The sequence below is a fragment of the Excalfactoria chinensis genome, chromosome 2 (genome assembly GCF_039878825.1).
Source record: "Excalfactoria chinensis isolate bCotChi1 chromosome 2, bCotChi1.hap2, whole genome shotgun sequence".
In the NCBI taxonomy this organism is placed as follows: Eukaryota; Metazoa; Chordata; class Aves; order Galliformes; family Phasianidae; genus Excalfactoria; species Excalfactoria chinensis.
In genome coordinates this window covers 140,263,353-140,270,392 of record NC_092826.1, presented here as the reverse complement: position 1 = coordinate 140,270,392, position 7,040 = coordinate 140,263,353, and positions in this window count along the sequence as shown.

The window sequence follows — 7,040 nt, the reverse complement described above, 5'->3', positions numbered from 1 at the left end:
GAAGAGAAAAGAACAGATCAGAATTCCTGCTGAATAGAGCTGAGCATACAAAACCATAGAATGGAATAATTTGGGTCAAAAGGGACCTATGGGGGGTCTGACCCCAACCAAATCCTCCCTTCTAAACAGGGCAAATTTCAGCATTAGGTTGTGTTGCTCAGGGTCTTGATTGCCATGTTTTAAAGCATATTTCTGTCAAGAGTCTCTCTGTAAAAATGTAGATGGTATTAATGAACATCAGCATGAGATTCCAATCCAGAATGTCCCATCAGGATTACATTATTTCATGCCTCTGGGGTCTAATGGAGCCTTTTAGGTCATGACAGCCTGTGTCCCAGTCTGGAGTAGAACCAAATGAGAGACAATTTTGTGTTTGCTTTTTCTTTTGGGAGGGTAGTGCCTTGACATGGGAGGTCATTAGCAGAAGGCATTGCTCTCTCTGTGCTTCCTTCCCCCTAGATTTTCTCTCCTCCAACAGGTTTTCCTATCTGATCCCCAGCATCTACAGCATAAGCCACATTCCAGTCCTTGAGTTTTTAACAGACGAGCTGGAAACTCCTCTTTGCATGGATTGTTGTCCTTGCTGATACAGAAAGTAAAGCTCTCATTGGGCTTCTCTAACATGTCAGTGTAGCTAATGTTAGAAACCTCACTTACATTCGAGTCTCTGAGTTCCTCACTTATGTCCATTGATTGCTAGACTAAAACCTTATTTAGAAATCTAATTTCTGTTCATTGTATTCATTTACATTATTTGGCATACTCTTTGTTCTTTTTCTACTTTTTATCACAAAATGGGTCCTCCCCTGGTAAGTCTACTCTGCACATTTTATATAACTCTGACGTGCATTAATATGTCCTCTTGTTAACATCAGAGGGGGATCCAATTACCACGTCCATCTGAAACTTAATCAACGGAGCCATAGACTTCTGATTCTTCCTAATCCCCATTATGGATGTTCTGAATCAATTAATGTCATTTAACATGAATGACTTGACATTTACTAAGCTGCTTAGAACCTACTGTAGGAGCTGGAGGACGTGGATGCTTTTGTTACCATATGGTGCTACCTGAATAATGCTTTTCCCTAACAAAAATCCTCTTGAAATGCAACAGCCTTTCCTCTGGGTGCATATACAAACACCTTAGACAACGAAAGTGCAGCGCTCCAGCAGCAGGTCGCAATATGAGCCATCAGCTGGGGAACAAAGGTGAGTCTACTGACATTTTCGAACAGTCTTTTGATGGATCTGACTAAATGCATACAAGAAAAAGCCCTAGAGGTATGGGGAAAAGGCTGCAGTTACTGAAAGCACAGTATCCAGTGGTTAGACTGAACACGACATTACAGAGCAGCATATTGCAACTATAATTAAAAATAAAAGCTCCACTCTATTCAGAGGCTGGTGGGCATACAAAAAGGACGGAGGCATTATTTCAGATGGTGATCTCTGTGGTGTTCAGGGGAATGGGAAGGAGGAAGATAAAACAGCTGGGTAAATGGATTGCTGTGAAGGTGGTAAAGACAACTCTGAATGTCAGAAAATAAGCACATTTTCCTTGTATATTCTAGCTGTGTTATTTACTTGCTATTTTTCCTGGGTAAAACTGACTTCTGCTTTGTCCTTGCACTCTGGATCCTACATTCTGCTACCTTCCCCCAGCCTGACCACAGGGACAAGCAGTCAGAGATGTGGTACTGTTTTGTTTTCCTTCATTGTCATTATGGTTTAAATAGGGAATGATGCTCTATTCCCCCAAATGTGTTACCTCACTGTTTCTCTGTCCTTTCTATCTATATTAGCTCTTGTCTTCTTTTTAGTATGTAAGATCTCAGAAGTAAAGGATCCACTACACTTCATGTTCTTCAACACAGAAGATATACCACATGCTGTCAGATCTCAATACATGGATGAGTCAAGAACTGCTGTATTTCAATCTCCTACTAATATATCACAGGAATAGGGAGAAACAAAAGAAAAAACAAATAAGTAAACATACGAAACAAACAACTCATGAAGGATTTCTTTGGGTTTTGGAGCTCAGCTTGGTGTCCTGCTCTGTTGTTAAAAAGCACTCTTTGCTTTTACTCTCTTACTACCCCCATTTCTCTCCATCTTTTTATATCATGGCTGAGCAGGTTCTGCATCTCTGAAGTTAAGCAGGTTTAGGAAGAATCCCCACAGAAAATCACTTTTTTCTTCCTACTGTGATATTTTTCAGCCAGGTATTTTCAAGCCTGGTTTCCCATATGTTCTACAAACACCTCTTCTGGCCCAAGAAAGAAGTAATTTAGGGGTAAGAATGAGCAGCAGAAGGGAACAGAACTTCCTACTTCACATAAAGAAACATTTCCTTCTTGGTATTTGTACCTCAGAAGTATTTACGCACTGAAACAAAGTCCATTCTCACTATTTCTTCCCAACAAAACCAAGCAAGGTTATTCATCTTCTCAGTGAGAGCTATTCAGAGGCCACCTCGGGGCCTTCCAGAGCTTTAATACATTCCAAATATTTAAATATGTTTGAGTATTTCATGACTGTCAGAAGAGAACTTACACATAGACATACTATTAATTGATTAAGCATCAGTAAAATAATTAACATAGAATCATAAGTTCACCAAAGTTGGAAGAGACCTTCAAGATAATCCAGTCCAACCATCCACCTACCATCAATGTTTCCCCTCTAAACCATGTCCCCTAGGACAATGTGCAAGCATTACTTAATGTCTCCAGGGACAGTGACCCCACCACCTCCCTGAGCAGCCTGTTTCTGCTCCTGACCAAATACCCAACCTGAACATCACCTGGAACAACTTAAGGCCATTATCTCTCATCCTATTACCGTAACACAGGAGCAGAAGTCAACCTCCTGTTCACCACAACTTCCTTTCGGGAGCTGAAGAGTGCAATTAATTATAGCAAAACAAATACCTATTAAAACTGATGGTTGTTGATGAATCAAATGTGACCACAATCAGGTGTTGCTATGAATTTTAAAACACACTAGGATGTGTGAAACTGCTCTGTGGCTGATGAGCAAGGAAACACTTAAGTAGAGAATGACTGCAATTTATCCAAAGACAATCATTTACACGTGCATTTTCTATCAGACTCTGTAAGGCAAGCAGAAAACAATGTGAAACAGACCACAGCAGTGAAGAGATGCAGAAAGATGTTAACAAGAGTTATAATAAACAGGATATTTAGGACCATTTCCAGTGAAATATTAGAGCTCTGTACCTCAGCCCTGGCAGGAAGGGAGCTTGCTGAGATGAATAATATAAGACAACCATGAAAATACAGTAGACACAGGGTTATTACACTAATATAAGTATTACAGACAGCTATAAGAAGCGTAACAAGGTCTTGAAGTATGTAAATGGATACATCAGGTTTTGTAGTAGAATAGGACCTTCAGTTCATAGAATTATAGAATTACAAGTTTGGAAAGGACCTACAAGATCATCTAGTCCAACTGTCTTCCCATTAATGTTGCTACCACAATTCTATCCACTGTGAAACTTGCAGGTGAATTCTGACAAGCATGCTGAAATACCAGTGTTTAATGGTATGGTTCTGAGATCTGCCTCCTGTACATCTATTTCCCTTTTAGGTGTTGTGGGATGTTCCATTTGCTTTCCACTTGCTGACCTAGATGCGCTCAATTATCCCATAGATCTTCTGACATACCTGCAAGACCCATGTGAACATCTTGGGCCTCTGAACTTGCAGAGCCCTTTAGGTCCTTCCTGAATGCAGTATGAGCAAAGACACCTGGCTTCTTCCCCGTGTGCTTTAAGCTGTAAACTTAATTCCACCCACATATCTAAAAAGCTTCCTAATGCTGAAAAATACATCCTATCTGCATATATTTACCACAAGCATGCTATTTATGTTCTTTTATGCTAAAAAAGGAAATAAAGGAAAGAGAATAAAAAAAGCCACTCTTTGAATCTTTGATGTTTCTCATTCAAGAAGAAAAAGTCCGTCAGCAATCTCTTCCCTGCTTCTATTGTATCTTCTCTGTTGAATAGACGTTTTTTCAAACCTAAGGGAAGCTGCTTTTCCCAGTGACACACAATGCAATCTTCGTGCCTATTAATAGTCTCTAAAGAGCTGACAACCCAGCTGTTCTTGTCCTCGGAAATAGTTTTATGTATCATATTATTCATTTGTTTTCTTGCCTTCCTCTGGCTGTTTTAGCCCCAAATTACTTACATTCTTTTCCAGGTAGGTAGAACGACAATGATTCTTTTTCTCCCCTAAAATACGGCTTTAAGGCTAAGCTTGGTGCCCTGGTGAGGGCCAAGAACAGATTCATGCTTCTCCTCGGTGTTCTTTGACACTACAGAATAGAAGACAGGTAAACACGAGTAACCTGTTTTTCACAATATAGGAATTCAGTCACTAGTCTATGCTTGTCTCTGCTTCTTTTCTGTTTAATAGAGTTCATCTTTCACCCCACATTACAGTTTGACGGTTGCTTTCTTCACTAATTTTAGTGCTGGGCTCAGACCACAACAAGCTCATCCCAGATCCCTGCAGTAGCAGCCTTCCCCTCTAACTTGAGACATTAAGAGTGTAAATGTGAACTGATTATTCCAGGTTACTTTCACAGTCACAGGCACCGTTAAATGCAATTTGCCTGACATAATTTAGATGTCTGCGGAGGACAAGATAATCAGTTCCTCAGGGTGTACTCCTCTCCACTGTCGCTGAAAGGAGGGTAGGATGATCACTCAGATGTAGATGTTTACTTTAGGGGTAAGATTCCACACGCTGGCATAGACATCTAATGCAGGCATCTATCTGGATGTGTACGCTGGAAAAGTGAACTCCTGCTGTGTTTAATCGACACTCTAAGCTAATTACCTAAGCTTGCTTTGCAGTTATGGGGATGAGATAGGAAGTTCCAGTTTGAAGCTCATCCTTCTTGTGTCGTGGTGTGGGGCACTGACTCTTAGACCATCCTGAATCTCTTAATCCACTTCAAAGTTTTACGAGAGGTGGTGATCATTAAAGACACTGAAAGGTTCAGACTTCAACGTGTAGGTGCCTAAATGTGGATTATGATGCAGATAAGGCTCAATAACAGATTTGGTTCCGTAAATCAATCTTAAAGTTGGCATCTTCAGTTTAGTCAGTTCTTTAGACTCAACTGAATGTATCAGTTAAGAGCTCATTTGCTATTGTATAACTTTATACATCTCAGGGCTCAATTAAGTTGCCCGATAATAGGTGACCTATGGTAATCAAAATGCTTTAGTAGATTTCATTCATAGGAGGCTGGCCACAAAGTTAATTTTCTTAATTGGTTTCCTAGGTGTTGTAAAATAACTTCTCAAAGTAGAAAGCAGTTTCTGTGGTGATTTTCAAGATGCAAAAAGGTAATATAAGCAGTTGGATGAGTGTTGTTCTAATAATTTCTGTTCTTTCAACAGAAGATATTACTTGTTGGAAGAGAAGATGATAAAGAGAGCAGACCTGTCACATGGGCCATGGCAGGAGATCTATGGGGCCTACAACACTTACTTGGTAATGCAAGCCAGAGTGCTCTGCTGTCAAAAACTCTGGTGGTATGGTTGCTGTGTCTTGCTGTGTTGCTTGCAACATTCAACATAAGAAAATAATAATAATTCATAATAATAATAAATAAAGGAACTTGATGTGTTCCTGTTTTTCCTGTTGTACAACACAATCTTCTTAGTGTTTCTCTCTAATATTTCATCTTTATGGAGGTACATATTACACCCACCTCAATCCAGAACCCAAGCCAATGGAGAGGACTTTCTGGGGACTTTATTAGGTTCAAATCTTTCATCTGACCTCACATATCAAAATAAGCAAAGGCCCAATCTGTGGCTGCAGAAGCAAGTGTTAGAGATGGTTCCTGTTCATACAGCCACCTCCTCTTTCCCACAAAGCCCTCAGTTTCACCCATATTGCCCATTGGAAACAGGCTCTGGGCAAAACTGTGCCTAAACTATGCCTATGCATGACCTAAAAGAGTGATAGACCAAAGCCATGCCAGCATGAAAATAATTACACACATAGACCTAGACTGAAAACATGCCCTTCCAACCCATCAGTGGCAGGACTGATGGCAAAGATCCATAGTAATCATAGAATCAAGAATGGCCTGGTTTGTGAGAGACCTTAAAGATCACTTAGTTCCAGCCCCTTCTTGTAAGAGACTGGGAAGCAAAAGGGTTAAGGTCCCAAGCACCCATAGGAGGGTAAGTGTTAGGATCGCAGTGTTAGATGGGACCTGATGACCACCATAGATCCAGTTTTATTTACTGACTGAGCCCCTCATTGGTAGGGGGGTGGGAGGCATGAGCACATGAAGGAAGAAGGCTGCCACTTTGGGTGTACATCCACCAGTGGGGGAACAATCCTGACTACATCACTGGCTCTAAGTGCGCTGTCTTTCTTTCTTTCTCTTTTCAAGTTGCATTAGAATGTAACTTAAGGCATTTCATCGCAGCTTATTGACAATAAGGAATAAACATATAAATCTAAGTACTGTTGTGGAGTACAAATAAATATTGAGCCAATTCTTTGGTGTCCTTTCATCTTCATTTATCCCAAGATTTGTAGCTTGCAGCCAGGTGATGGCACTGCTTTGGGCTGGCTGCCCCCACTAACTCAGGCTACCCAGGGCCCCATCCATGGCTTTGAGCACCTCCAGGGATGAGGTATCCGCAAATTCTTTGGGTAGCAGTGCCAGTGCCTCACCATCATCTGAGTGAAGAATTCTGTCCTAATGAAATGAGACTGAACTAATGCAGATTTATTACTTCAAAGCCTGTGGAGGTGGAAAGAAGAACACAGAGTTCTCCTCTACAGCAAAAGCATGTGCTACTTCTACCCAGGCTATTAACTCAGAGAAACTCACCCTTGTGTTTTCTTTACATGATAAGGCTGTGGATGCATTCAAAGATGTATTTAACCTTTAGAAAGGTTAAAAATGGGAGGAACATTGTGATAAGACGATATATAGACAACATAGGAGTGTGATGTACACTCTTTATG